Source organism: Moschus berezovskii, chromosome 26 (genome assembly GCF_049115385.1).
Source record: "Moschus berezovskii isolate FMDL1 chromosome 26, NW_MosBer_1.0, whole genome shotgun sequence".
NCBI lineage: Eukaryota > Metazoa > Chordata > Mammalia > Artiodactyla > Moschidae > Moschus > Moschus berezovskii.
Window position 1 is genome coordinate 7546862 of NC_142485.1, and position 14972 is coordinate 7561833.

Here is a 14972-nt window from a genome sequence, read left to right on the forward strand (position 1 = left end):
GCCACCAGGAAAGACCCTTGGGTTTTCTATTACATGCAGCCAAACTTAATCCAGAAGGGCTAGGGAAGAGGTGTCCTCGACAATAAAAGAGATGAGTTAGGCCTGGTCCCAGCAGTCAATAGTGATAATCTATCAGGAGAGAGAGAAACTCAGAGGAATAATCCTAACACCAGACGGGACGTGACCAGCATGTGGGCCACAGCTGGGGTGCTCACGGGGGTTCAGAGTGGGGAGAGAGGGCTTCTGGCTAAAATAATTTAAACTGAGCCACTTCATACTAAAAATACCACATTTATCCCACCTGGAAAGACACTGTTCAGTCCAAGAAAGTACATCCCTACTGGTGGACTGCACGGGTTTGAGCCTCTTCGGGGAGTTACAGAGGCGACTCCCCTTCCACAGACGGGTGGAGCTGAAGGGCCAGACTGCACCTGGGGGCATCTAGGACTCCCACCTGCCCCCTCCTTTCTATCTGCCCACCGAAAGAGCCCCAAGTACAGTTTCTCAGGGCCCCGAGGGGACCAAACTTCCTGTCCTCTCCAGGTGACCTGGGACACCCTGGCAGAGCGGCTCTCTGGAGGAGGAGGAGGAGGAGGTTTCCGTCCCATGTTCCAAACCATCGCAGCAAAAGTGCCAATGAGGACCCCGAGTCGCAGCCTGCAGGGAAGGCAGCCCTGCCGTGGCTGGGAGACCCCAAGGCTGTCTGAGCTCAGCCGCCCAGCCAGGGCGCCTGGAAAACACAGCCAGGGGTTCGCAGCCCTGTCCGCCCAGATGGCCCGCTCCCCTGCTGGAACTCGGCCACCCCGCACTGTCTGCACCAGGTCCTCCACGCGAGGCCGGGGCCCACGACACCCTGAGGGTCTCTGGCGCCTTTCTCCGCTCAGACCCCCAGGGCTCCCCTCTCTGCTACCACCTTCTCCACAACCCACTGCAGCTACCGGAGCAGGTCTTATCCATCCTGTACCCCCAGCCCTGGCTCACCCAGTCCCAAACGGGGCACCTCCTCCACCCCCGACTGCATTCCACAGGGACTCTGGGCTGTCAGCACTCCCCAACCACAGAGGCTCTTCAGCGTTCACACCCTTGTGATCTGAGGGGTGGATCTTTTCTATTTTTTTAAATTCAAGTAAGAGTTTGATTTGAGCTTCCCTGGTGGCTCAGATGGTAAAGGATCTGCCAGTAAAGCAGGAGACCCAGGCTTATGTTAGTTCCCAGTATACAGCAAATCATATAAGAAAGTGAAAGCGTTAGTCGTTCAATCTGGTCCGACCCTTTACAACCCCATGGACTGTAGACCACCAGGCTCTTCTATCCATGGAATTCTCCAGGCCAGAATACTGGAGAGGGTTGTCATTCCGTTCTCCAGAGAATCTTCCTGGAATAGAAGAATAGAATTCTTCCTGAGTCTCACACTGCAGGCAGATTCTTTACCTTCTGAGCCATTAGGGAAGCCCATATATACATACACACATACTTTTTCGGATTATTTTCCAGGATAAGTTATTCAGTTCAGTCGCTCAGTCATGTCTGACTCTTTGTGACCCCACGGACTGCAGCACGCCAAGCTTCCCTGTCCATCACCAACTCCCGGAGCCTGAGACAGTAAATAGAGTCCCCTGTGTTAACACAGTAAGTCTTTGCTGTTTATCTATTTTATATTTAAGTCGCTTGTATCTGCTAATCCCATACTTCTAATTTATCCCTCTTCCACTCGCTTTTCCCTTTGGTAACCATAAAGTGGTTTCTTATGTCTCTAAGTCTGGCTCTGCCTTGTGTTCATTTGTATCATTTTTTAGATCCTACATATAAGGGATACTGCAAGGAGATCCAACCAGTCCATTCTAAAGGAGATCAATCCTGGATGTTCATTGGAGGGACTGATGCTAGAGCTGAAACTGCAATACTTTGGCCACCTCATGTGACGAGTTGACTCACTGGAAAAGACTCTGATGCTGGGAAAGGTTGGGGGCGGGAGGAGAAGGGGACGACGGAGAATGAGATGGCTGGATGGCATCACCGACTCTGTGGACATGAGTTTGAGTGAACTCCGGGAGTTGGTGATGGACAGGGAGGCCTGGTGTGCTGTGATTCATGGGGTCGCGGAGAGTCGGACACGACTGAGCGACTGAACTGAACTGAACATATAAGGGATACGTCTTTCTCTGACTTTCTCCACTTAGTATGACAATCTCCAGGCCTGCTGATGTTGCTGCAGATGGTAACATTTCACTCTTTTTTACGGCTGAGTAACGCTCAGCTGTACGCCTGCACCACATCTCCTTTACACATTCATGGTTCATCACTGATGGACGCTTAGGCTGCTTCCAGGTCTCGGCTATCGTGAATGGTGCTGTGACGAACGTATGTGCATGCAAATTTTCGATTTAGAGTTTTGTCCCCATATATGCCAGGAATGGGACTGCTGGATCACGTGGTACTTCTGCTTTTAGTTTTTTAAGGAACCTCCATACAGGTCTCCATAGTGGCTGCCCCAATTTACACTCCCACCAATGGTGCAAGAGGTCACACCGTCTGTTTGGGAAGAGACACTGCCTGCTGCCAGTCAGACCCAGGTCACCAGGCCAGGCCCCAGAGAGGGCAGCGCATGGGCATAAATCCCACCTCACCATCCAAAAAGAGAAAGAAAAGAGAAAGTGAAGTCACTCAGCTGCGTCGAACTCTTTGCAACCCCGTAGACTGTAGCCTACCATAGACTGTAGTCTACAGGCTCCTCTGTCCATGGGATTTTCAAGGCAAGAGTACCAGAGTGGTTTGCCATTTCCTTCTCCAGGGTATCTTTCTGATCCAGGGATCGAACCCGGGTCTCCTGCATTGCAGGCAGATGCTTTACCCTCTGAGCCACCGGGGAAGCCTATCCAAAAAGTCCATCCAAAAAGTAGTAAGTGTCACCATCCAAAGCTGACACTACTGACCCTGAGGGCCACCTTGCCCAGGCTACACCCTTTCTCTAGAGGCCCCCATGCAGTTCAGTTCAGTTCAATCACTCAGTCGTGTCCAACTCTTTGTGATCCCATGGACTGCAGCACGCCAGGTTGCCCGGTCTATCACTAACTCCCAGAGCTTGCTCAAACTCACGGCCATCGAGTCGGTGATGCCATCCAACCATCTCATCCTCTGTCATCCCTTCTCCTCCTGCCTTCAATCTTTCCCAGCATCAGGGTCTTTTCCAAGGAGTCACTTCTTCGCATAAGGTGGCCAAAATATTGGAGTTTCAGCTTTAGCATCAGTCCTTTCAATGAACATTCAGGACTGATTTCCTTTAGGATGGACTGGTTGGATCTCCTTGCAGTCCAAGGGACTCTCAAGAGTCTTCTCCAACACCACAGTTCAAAAGCATCAGTTCTTTGGCGCTCAGCTTTCTTTAAGCTGAGCCCTCTTGGAGAACAAAGGGTTTCTCTGCCCCCGGTCCTCCTGGCAAACACCACCCACGAGAAAATGGAACTAGTCCTCCAGGGAGGCACAACAGGGCCCCAGGCAAGGCCCCCGCCCCCCCCACCCCACCCCACCCCCAGGGACGGATCCTGATCAAAGAGGCATTGACAGCACTGCTTTCACTATAGAGTCAGTAACTGCAAAAAATATTTTACCTAAAACACATAGGCTGAGACAGTCAACAGAACTCCACTTGCCATACAAAGGTTAAATTTGAAAAGACTGCCATTTCTTCTCAGCACATCACATAGTCAAAAACTACACCTTCAGCACCCACTGAAAACACTTCCATCTAATAAGTCTGCCTGCATATGCAGATTTACACACTGCTAATTGGCTTTGGCTTATTCTTTTACATAAAGTCAATATTTTTATGGATCATTAAATGTCTCGCTCAGCATATTAATTTCAAAAGAAACAGTAATGGCTATAAAAACAAATTCCCTGGTGCAATCAATGTAAAGACTGAAGAAAACTAACTATATTTTCTATATCGCTAGAGCCGAGTGTCTTAACATGCTGGTACCAACACTGAGACGGTCTTCAACTCAAGCAAAAAAGATAAATTTTGTACTAAAGTCTTTCTTCCTATGATTTAAAGCTGACTGACTGATGCCGGTTTAAGTTCAATATAAGCTACTTTGGGGACTTCCCCCATGGTCCAGTAGATAAGAACCCACCTTCCAACGCAGAGGACACAGGGTTTGAACCCTGATTGGGAAACTAAGATCTCAGATGCCTCAGGATAACCAAGCCCATACGCTGCAGCTGGATTTCCCTGGCTACCACTACCAGCCACCCACCACAGCTCTGGGGACAAAATGTAGAGAGGCAATTCCAAAGTCCGTTTCAAGACTGCCCTTCTCCATTTTGACTCCACTTGTTTGACTTCATATGACTAGAATGCTAAATTTCTAATTTTAAAAAATAGATACGCAAGAAAGGTTTACTGTATAGCCCAAGGAACTGTAGTCAAAATCTTGTAACAATCTGAAAAATAATATACACGTATAACTGAATCACCTTGCTGTGTACCTGAAACACTGTACGTCAACTATACTTCAACAAAATATATATACTAAGAGAAAACTTTTTTAAAACAAGACTGTCCTTTTCAATGTCTCCACCTGAGAGCCAGCCTCCTCCAGGTACACAGGCTACTTCACTTAGTCAGGTTACCCTTGAGCTGACATCCTGGGAACACTTCAACTCCTGAAATAGATGAGGCATTCTCAGCTCTGACCCTAAGACCCAATGGATTGATATCAAAATTTCAGGTCAAATCTTATTTCCCTTATATTCAAGTTCTTATATTTGGGAGGAATTTTTTTTATAAGCCTAAAGAACTGAACCCAGTATCATAAGTGTGTTTAACATTTGGAACATGCTGATAAAAGACAAGTATGCCAGTAACAACACCACCTGGCCCTCAGCACTATATATTAACATTAGCATTAAACACTATGTATTAGCCCTGTGCTCTGCTGTGCTCAGCTGCTTCAGTCTGACTCTGCAACCCCATGGACTGCAGCCCACCAGGCTCCTCCATCCATGGGATTCTCCAGGCAAGAATACTGGAGTGGTTGCCAGGCCCTCCTCCAGGGGATCTTCCCGACATAGGGATCAAACCCGGGTCTCCTGATTCACAGGTGGATTCTTGACCGCTGAGCCACCAGGGAAGCCCACATTAGCATTAAACACCATATATTCACTTCAGCATTAGCGCTGGGTGTTCGCATCCATGTGTAGTGTGGAAACATCACATCACATTCTTCCTCTCCAGACACTAGGGACTATATGGAAAAAGAAGAAATGTTTATCTCAGACCTCAAGGTGGCTAACTGCATCAGTTCTCAGGTTAGCAAGGGTGAAAAAAGGAAATGGAATGTATGAAGCTAACCACTAAGGAGGCAATGCTACCGGAATAGAGAGGCCACGAAGGCTGGAGAGGAAACTAAGTGGACAGGTTTATTTTCTAGTTCAGGGCACAGAGGTCATGGTCAGCTCCTCCCACACTACACGACCTGCACTTTAGAAAAAGTGCCTCCTTCTCGAAGGTCAAAATGAAGCATAATGATACACCTTCACCAGTTAATGGTACTGTACGTGAGAACAGTCTGTAAACTGCCCTGGCTACGTTATAATCTGTAAACTGCCCTGGTCCCAAATCTAAGTGAAAATAAAACTAGTGGGACTGAAATAGAGCTCTGATCTATAGTTCCATTCTTAACCAAAGTGTCTGTCTTTCAAGGGTAAGAGACTTTTTTCTAGCAATAGAAGTAGTCTACTCTATTTTTATCATCAACTTTATCACCATTTTTTAAGGATAGGGGCTTCAAATAGCCCAAGTCTAAAACCCTAGGACTTTCTGGCTGGTGAGTACATTTGTGGGAAATGGCAACCCACTCCAGTGTTCTTGCCTGGAGAATCCCAGGGATGGGGGAGCCTGGTGGGCTTCCGTCTATGGGGTTACACAAAGTCGGACACGACTGAAGTGACTTAGCAGCAGTAGCAGCATGGGGTTTCTGCATGAAACCTCTGCCCTGGCTTCTCAGTGTCCGAGGTCCTGAGCCAGGCAGACCCTGGGGAAACCAACCTCACACCCACTTCCTGCAGCCACCATGACAAATTACACCAACTTGGTGGCTTAAAGCACCACAAATCTATTGTGTTACAGGCCTGGAGGTCATGGGTCCAAAATGGGTCTCCTGGGCTGGCTCTAGCATCCCAGGGCTGGATCCTTCTGGAGCACAAGGAGATTCTCGGGGGAGAACTATTTCTCCACCTTCCCAGTTTACAGGGGCCACCTTCTTTCTGGTTTGTGGGCTCCCGGCTCCACCTCTGATGCCAGTAATGGCCGGTTGTGTGTTTTTGGTGTCGTGTCAATGGGTTCTCTGTTCTCTCCATCACATCTTTTTTTTTGGAGTCTTTTAACACTGCGATTATACTGCCCCTCCCCAAGATAATCCACATAATCGCCCCAACTCCAGGGCCCTAATCCCAATCACACCTGCAAAGCCTTCTCTACCACATAAGATACCATGGACTCCAGGGATGAGGAGGTGGGCATCTTTGCAGGTCATTATTCTGCTGCCACAGCACTCGCGGCTCATGAACAAGGAGGGTGACAAAGCTGTAGGGAGTTCAAAGCAAGGCACCAGTAAGTCCACTCTGCCCAAGTGTCTCAGGCTCCATAGTGTCCCTGGATATCGCAACTTTTAGGGAGGTTAGAGGATGGTAGGGGGTCAGGACATCGCCTTGGTGTCCCAACATGCCCGCCTGCATCGTGGCACTTTGCATCAGCCTTGGCCTGTACCATCACCTACCAATGACCCCTGCAGTTTACCTGACCCTGACTCCATCCTTACCCAGCGAGCCACGTCAGACCAGGAACACACACACGTCTTTTTCAGACAGCATGGACGGAAGCTCATTCTCAGATGGGTGGAGAATTCGAAGGCACTTGTCTTCAACCAGCATCTCCAGGGCAGCTGACCCTCTAGAATAGTCAGAGCCAGGTGGTTCTGGACACAAAGTTCTCAGAATCATTGCCTGCCGGATGCCCAAGATTCTAGGGAGTGTCCAGAGTGGCTCTGAAAGCCAACCAGATAAATCAGAGCCCATGACAAGACACCAATAAATCTGAATTTCTGCAAAAACCAGAAATTGGTAAGCATGGCCAGTAATCACGGCCATTTACCCTGGAAAAGTCATGGGTCTCAGACTTGCTAAGCTATTGGCAATCCTGCCTGAATCCCCTGTATATTAGAAAGCATACACTTGAATATGCATGTCTGAATTTTAAAAAGGTATTGTAAATAGTTACAAACTTTAAGGAAAGTGAAAATTAAATTTTAACGCAAGTATCTTCAGGACCTTGAATAAATCAAACTGTCCTGTGTTCCTAAAATGATGAATAAGAAACAAAAAGACATTTATTTAAGACAAAAGTGTTAATTACCTTAGTACATATGAAACATCCACACAATACAGTATTAAGCAGCCACTTTTGTGAAATGGGAAAAACACTTATTTTCAGGATAGGCATAAAATTTTATGAACAATATAAATACTGAGTATGTAAAAACAGATTCAGAAACAACGGAAGGAAAATACATCAAACTCTGGCAGAAATTTCCTCTACAAAGCAAGTGTATCTGTTAGAGATCTTCAACTGCAAACCACAGTTCTGACTAACTCAACCCAAAGAAGTTCTACTGTGATCCTGGGAGCTGGGGGGCCAAGTTGGCAAAGAAGTGAGAAATAAGGCACTTCAGGCAAGTCCTCACCCAGGAGTAGCCACTCAGGTGCCACGACCAGGGATAAATGGGCTCCGAGCTCTGGTATTTTTAAACTTTGTCACTTTCCTCAAATCCTTGGGAAGGAACACTGTTTACCGAGGTCACAGGCCTACCCCAGGGGCAAAGCCCCTTCTTACAACGCCCCCCCTCAGACTCTACCACGTGGCGAGAGGTGTAATCCCCCAGAGGAGATCAGACAGCTTTACGGAAGGAGGGGGTGATAGTTTAAAAAATGCTGTGACTTCTCTGGTGGTCCAGTGTCTAAGACTCAAGTGCTCCCAACGCAAGGAGTCCAGGTTCCATCCCTGGTCAGGGAAGTAGATCCCATATGCCGCCACTAAGACCCGGCACGGTCAAATATGCAAATAAACTGTTTCAATGTGATGGGGCCCACATGGGGTCTCAGCGATAAGAAGGCTCATTATGTCGGCCTCAGAAATAAAGAACAAAACCTCAGTGATCTGTGAGACAGACCAAACTGCCCAAATGGCATCCTGTCATCTCACCGGCGCCTGTCTTCTCAAAGCTTTGAGATCACCACCGGGTTCCAGACCTCCGGCTGTGAGACCACCCCTTCAGGGAATTCTCACGGTGGGGTACTCCGTCAGAAAGGGAGGACGCTGGTTCTCCTTAAGGGCCAGTCACCCTCTCTTTTCCCTCTAACAAATTTCCCTTCTCTTGCCTGACTGACCAGCTCACTCTCTTTCCCTTCTCTTGCCTGACTGACCAGCTCACTCTCTTTCCCTTCTCTTGCCTGACTGACCAGCTCACTCTCTTTCCCTTCTCTTGCCTGACTGACCAGCTCACTCTCTTTCCCTTCTCTTGCCTGACTGACCAGCTCACTCTCTTTCCCTTCTCTTGCCTGACTGACCAGCTCACTCTCTTTCTCTGCACTCGCCTTACACAATGAAATAAAGTTCAAAAAACAGTCTGCTTCGGTGGAATCAGGAGTGATGCTTTTTTCTCCTTTTATAAATACCTTCTTTACTTGTTAAGACTCCTTATAAAGATGAAATACTATTTTTACCAAGATCTTTACGTTCTTTTCTACACCCAGGGTGGACCCTGCTGACGGCCCATGAAAACCCGTCTCCCCCTTCCCCTGAAACCATGGCTGGCTGACGTCTTTCCCCACAGACAGCTGCGGCTTGGTCACCACGGCCGGGGTGGCCGAGTCCTCCTCTTGACAGGACGGCCTCGGGCAGAGGGCGGGCGGCCGCGACTGCCTGCCCACCCCGCTCCCCACACGCAGGTGACAGCAGAGCCCTGAGGGCGACGGAGCCCTGGCTTGGGAGGAGGGGGAATCTCAGCAAAACAGCCCTGCTCACGGGAGCCCCTCAGACCACACGAGAGGGACCCAGAGCTTTCTCCTTCAGCCACCAAAAGAACTGCCGAGTCCCCCTGCAGTAACCTCTCAGCCTCACCCTGACTCAACCGTGCAGAGGTCACTACAGGGTGGGCAGGAGTGCTGGGAGCCACACCCCAGACAAACCATGGGGCCTCCAGCCCAGCTCCCCCCAGCAGAGCTGAGGCCTGGACAAGCTGGGGAGACTCTAGCGCTTCAACCCCCTAGTCTATAAAACAGAGTTAGTGGGGGTGTCCGCCTCGTCAGGATGTCCTGAGGACTGAGGGAATCTGTCTGTGTAAAACACCACGGTGTCCACACAGAGGGATGTTACATTTCTACATTATTTCAAAAGGACTCCTATTTTTCACGGTATTATTTCAGGTATTTGATCTGGAAAAATATTAACACATCTATTAGCCTTAAAAATAAGCAGTGAGCAGGGTGAAACCTAGAGCTGTAAATAGCTAAGAACATATATTAGATCTGTTCCTTTTACTTGAACCTCTGTGCCCGGTGGCCTCTGCTGAATCATGCTGGCTCTGCATCTTTTGTAAAAGCATGTTGTCTGTAGCCTGAAACATACAGGAAGCCCATTCTCAAGGCTCTGACCTTTAAGGGTATACACTTTTCCAATCAGGTAGAGATAAAAAGTTGCAGAATGGAGAGTAACATTTGTCTCCTTGGAGATTCATGGAATATCCTGATCTGACCCATGTGGACAGCTGCGAGAACACAGGATTCCCACACCAAGAAGTTTGTGACAGTCAACCTCACCCCTCTCCTTGCCTTTAAAAGTGCTTTGCTGAAACCTTTCAATGAGTTTAGGGGTTTGGGGGGCACAAGCCACCCATCTCCCTACATGGCCCTGAAATAAACCTTTCTCTGCTCCAATTTCTGGTGTTTAGGTTTGTTTGGCCTCACTGCAGGCTGGGCACACAAACTTGTGTTCAGTAACAGAATAAGGACCATTCTCCACGTGTATAGCAGGATTCGTTAGAACTGTAGTAAGAATGAAGTTTAAGAAAGACTTAACCTTGGTGGGGTGAGCTGAAGATACAGATTTCTTCTGAATCCTTCTCTTTGAGGGGCCTATGAGTTTAGGTCAGACTTCCATGCATGAGTCTGTTCCAATGTGAGCACACGTGCACACACTCACATGTTCACACACAGGCGTCCGCCTCGAGACAGAGCTGGCCCCACACTTCTGCCCACGGTTTCTGCAGCTGAGGATAAAGTGCTATTCATTCAGTGGAGAGGCACGTTGCTGCCGCATAAAAAGGTGGCTTGTTAATTCATTTCTCAAGTTTTAATACTTTCTTACAATTTCTCCCCAAAACTCTGGAGTGGTTTTAGGTGCGTATTACCGCACTGCGGAAAAAGAAATTAACCCTTTCCTGGACCCTGGTACACCTAACCTCATCCCAGCCGTGGGCCTTTCAAGAAGGTGAAATAAAAAAGCAGGAAGATAAAACTGTCCGTCAGGCAAGGAGCTGTGAGTTTACAGATGTCATGTTACTGGTGAGTTTACTAAGGAGAATTTTAACTGTTCCCTTTCTTTTTTTAAGCTTGAATATATTTACCCAAAGTAATTAACACAAATTTCCTCTGTGTCCTCTGACAAAATATTCCACGGATATTTCCATAACAGCATAAAGCGGTTAAATTGTGCCTACCAGACGCAGCCCAGTGTGGCTGAAATGTGCCACTGCTACCAGCTAAGGAAGTGTCTTTTGAAAGCTAACGCATGCACTGAGATGCTCTGGGCATATTAACCCAAGGGAGTTAATAACACGTGGGGTCAAAAAGTAGGCTCACCTCACTCTGACACTGAGGCATTTACATGTGTGCTTGCTTGTTACATGACAGGTGCATGTGTCCAGACACGGTTCACATGCAAACCGTACCCATTCTTATCCAATTGCTCTTCATGTCTCTAAGGGGCAGAATTTAAGACCAATGGGTAGAAGCTGTAGAAAATATATGAAAAGCTTTCCAATTGGGCCACTCAGATTCAGAATGGACCCTACTGTAAAGCAGTCCTTGCCACCCCCAGAAGTATACAAACAGACTGGACAGTCCAGGATCTTGAGAGAAGCTTCAGTGTGAGAATGCTAGCAAACTCCATAGAGATCTAGACCTGATCGAGGTTTAGATCAACAAGCGCCCAAGACCTCACCAAGGCATTTGACTTCAACCTAACGATGCTTTTCTCGTGAACTGCCCAGCCCCAGAAAGGTAAGCTCCAGGAGTGACGAGGTCCCTTCCCGGTCCTTGACCTCCCAGGTCAAGGTCATCCCCAGCCCCCAGTGCCTGGTGGCTCTGGGTTCCCCCTGGGGATGCTAAGCAGCAGTGAGGAGGGAGGGTGGCCGTGCGTCCCTCCTCCTCACTGGGGGAGGGACGCCTCCCTGGAGGGAGCACCAAAGAGCTCACCCAGGAGAAACACAGGTAACCAGGACCAGGCCACGCCCTAGAGCAGAGGGGGGACCACAGGGAAGAGTGCCAGGGCAGCCCACCAGACTAGGGACCTCCAAGGTAAAATTTTTTGGTGGTGCCCATGACATAATTAAAAGAGCCCCAGTCGGCAACCCCAACTCTCAGCTGCCTCAGTGACAGAAAAGCAGAAAGATCATGAAGCCAAAATCACATGACAAGTCACCACCCTCCCTCCTTGAGACTCTCAGGATCACCATCCCCAAATCCAAACCAACCAAAGGATTAAGAAGGCGAAGGCAGGACTGCTGGGAAGCAGGCCAGGCTCCCTGCACAGCCCCTGGCTCTGGAGAGGGCTGAAATGCAGGAGAGAGAATTTGCATACTGGAGGCCCTCCAATCAAGTTGTTAATAGAGAAACTGCTCACGCTAGATGCCTAAAAAATGTTCTGCATTGTTAACTGTGTATTATGTACATGCTAAGAATGACAATGTTTAAGTGACGGCTCTTCTGAATGGACTGTACCCAAAAAAACGGGGTGAAGGGATAAGCACAGAAGTTAAATGAGGGACCCCCCCCCGGTGGTCCAGGGGTTAAGACGTCACCTTCCAATGCAGGGGGCGCAGGTCTGACCCCTGGTTGGGGAGCGAAGATCCCACATGCTTCCTGGTCAAAAAAATCCAAAACATAAAACAGAAGCAGCATTGTAACAAATTCAATAAAGACCTAAAAAAAAAAAAACAACAGTAAAATGATAAGATGGAGCCACAGGAGGAAATAAGCAGGTCTCTGCTCTGAGCAGACTGCCATCTTCCTTGTATGCAGAGCAACAGACTGGCCACCAGCAGCTGGACCTCCAGCCCCGGGCAGTGTTGCCCAGGGGGAGCAGCAGCTCATCCTCTGACTGCATTCCTACACTGCATCCTTTAAGTTGCTGGCGCTTGTCAGGCACAATGAAGTAACTGGCGTGTTTTCCATTTTCTGATCATCTTGCAAACCAGACTCCAGCTGCCACTGGACAGAATCTCCTTACGAACCTGGAAAGGCTGCTCACAGGCAGCTCTCTTGCACCACGCCTGCATGACCACCACCTTCCTTCATCCTTCAGCCACCAGGACACAGTCTAAGGCTTGCAGGGACTCGGGGCAAATATCCCTGGGAGGAGGAGTGGGGGGAGGAGTGGAAGCATCAGGGGTTTGTAACAGGGAAGAACAAATATGACTCGTATTACATTAATTTTGTATCTTGCGGCTCTTGTTACCAGTTTAAAATGTTGTCTATGGCTTGAAATATACAGGAAGCCCATTCTCAAGGCTCTGACTTTTAAAGGTATCAGTTCAGTTCAGTTCAGTCGCTCAGTCGTGTCCGACTCTCCGCGACCCCATGAATCACAGCACGCCAGGCCTCCCTGTCCATCACCAACTCCTGGAGTTCACTCAAACTCATGTCCATCGAGTCAGTGATGCCATCCAGCCATCTCATTCTCTGTCGTCCCCTTCTCCTCCCGCCCCCAATCCTTCCCAGCATCAGTGAGTCAGTGAGCATCCAGTGAGTCAGCTCGTCGCATGAGGTGGCCAAAGTATTGCAGTTTCAGCTTTAGCATCAGTCCTTCCAATGAACACCCAGGATCGATCTCCTTTAGAATGGACTGGTTGGATCTCCGTGCAGTACAAGGGACTCCCAAGAGTCTTCTCCAGCACCACAGTTCAAAAGCATCAATTCTTCGGCGATCAGCTTTCTTCACAGTCCAACTCTCACATCCATTATGTATGGCATAAGAGTTTTTGTCTCCATAATGTGTTGATGGCACACAGAAACCAAGGACATTTCCAAAAAAGTGTCCTTCTCCAAATCCTTTTTCACTATCAATTCTAAATCTCCCAGGTTAAGAGAATTAAGTAATAGAAGCCAAATGCTGCAATCTGGATCAATCTAGATTTAACCAGATCTTCCTTTTTCCTAGACATTAATGTACTAAAAATGGCATACTTTCAAACAAATTAACAAGGTTAACTGCATTCCTCCTGCTATAGTTGACAGATGTTAACAAATCGCAATGAATGTCTTGATTTGCTTGCTATCAACTTAATTGATATTAACAAGGATATGTACTCACCTATTTTTAATTTCCTGAAACACAGAAGTTAAGAGTTTTTAACAGTATTTCTACAACAAAATACACTAATTTAAGATTCGTAAGTGTCCGTATGGTTAACTCTATGTATTAGCTGCCATAGAACATGTACCAAATTAGTTGCTGTGCTCAAGGCCCAACTCTTGAAAACCAGAACACAAACTGTGACTCTCCAATAGCTGACCTTTCACCTAAATATTGGCTCTCCCCAATCCTGAAGTAAGAATAAAAAGTAGCTGTATCTTCATGTGACTTTTCCTTGGCACCAGCTCGAAGCAGAACATGTAGCAGGGGCTAAATGAATGAATAATAACATCAAGGTTCGTTTACAATACACAGCAAAAAGTAACAAGTATTCACAGACACTTCAGGCAACAAGTCAGGCTGCAGAACAGTTACATACGTGAATCTTTCAAAAGTATGTCATTTCCGAATGCACTACCTCAATTTATGAATTGCCATCTGTGTTATTTTGTATTACTGCATCTTATAAAGGGAAGCTTGGTAGTTTTCTGTCTTTAGAATGTAAATAACTCCTAATTTAACTGTTGCGTTGACCAAAAAGCGTGTTGGGTTTTCCCGTAAGATGGCTCAAGTAGCGCTTAGTTCTTTAAAACTTCATTCAAAACAATTTTGTGAGGTTGTACTGACTGGTATTGACCGTTTGGTTGTATGAGTGATAATGGGAGCTGCCATATCAGTCATACCAGTGTGTATTCTTAAAAAATTGTCAAAACTGGTGAATTTTTGTGTAGCTGCTTTAATATTGCAGATAGAAGGAAAAAGCAGTATTTTGGGCATTTTATGCTTTATTATTTCAAGAAAGGTAAAAATGCAATTGAAACCCAGAAAAAGATTTGTGCCATGTATGGAGAAGGTGCTGTGACTAATTGAACTTGTCAAAAGTAGCTTGCGACATTTCTTGCTGGAGATATCTCATGAGGCAATGCTCCATGGTCAGGTAGACTAGTTGAAGTTGATAGCCATCAAATCAAGACATTAACTGAGGATAGCCAACATACTCAGCCAAATCAAGTGTCGAAAATCATTTGCACCAGCATGGTTATGTTCATCACTTCGATGATTCAGTTCCACATAAGTGATAAAAAAACCTTCTTGATCGTACTTCTATATGACATTCTCTACATAAACATAACAAAACATTATGTTTTTAAAACAGACTACAAAAGGCGATGAAAAGTGGATACTGTACAATAATGTGTAATGGAAGAGATCACAGGGCAAGCGAAATGAACCACCAACCACACCAAAGACCAGACTTCATCCAAAGAAGGGAATGCTGTGC

The 14972-nt window shown here is 47.2% G+C and overlaps 1 protein-coding gene across 4 annotated transcripts in view; it reads right to left on the reverse strand.

Moving 5' to 3' along the window:
• CSGALNACT1 (chondroitin sulfate N-acetylgalactosaminyltransferase 1) overlaps positions 1-14972 on the reverse strand; it is a 342047-nt gene that overhangs the window by 305871 nt on the left and 21204 nt on the right. The window lies entirely within an intron of this gene.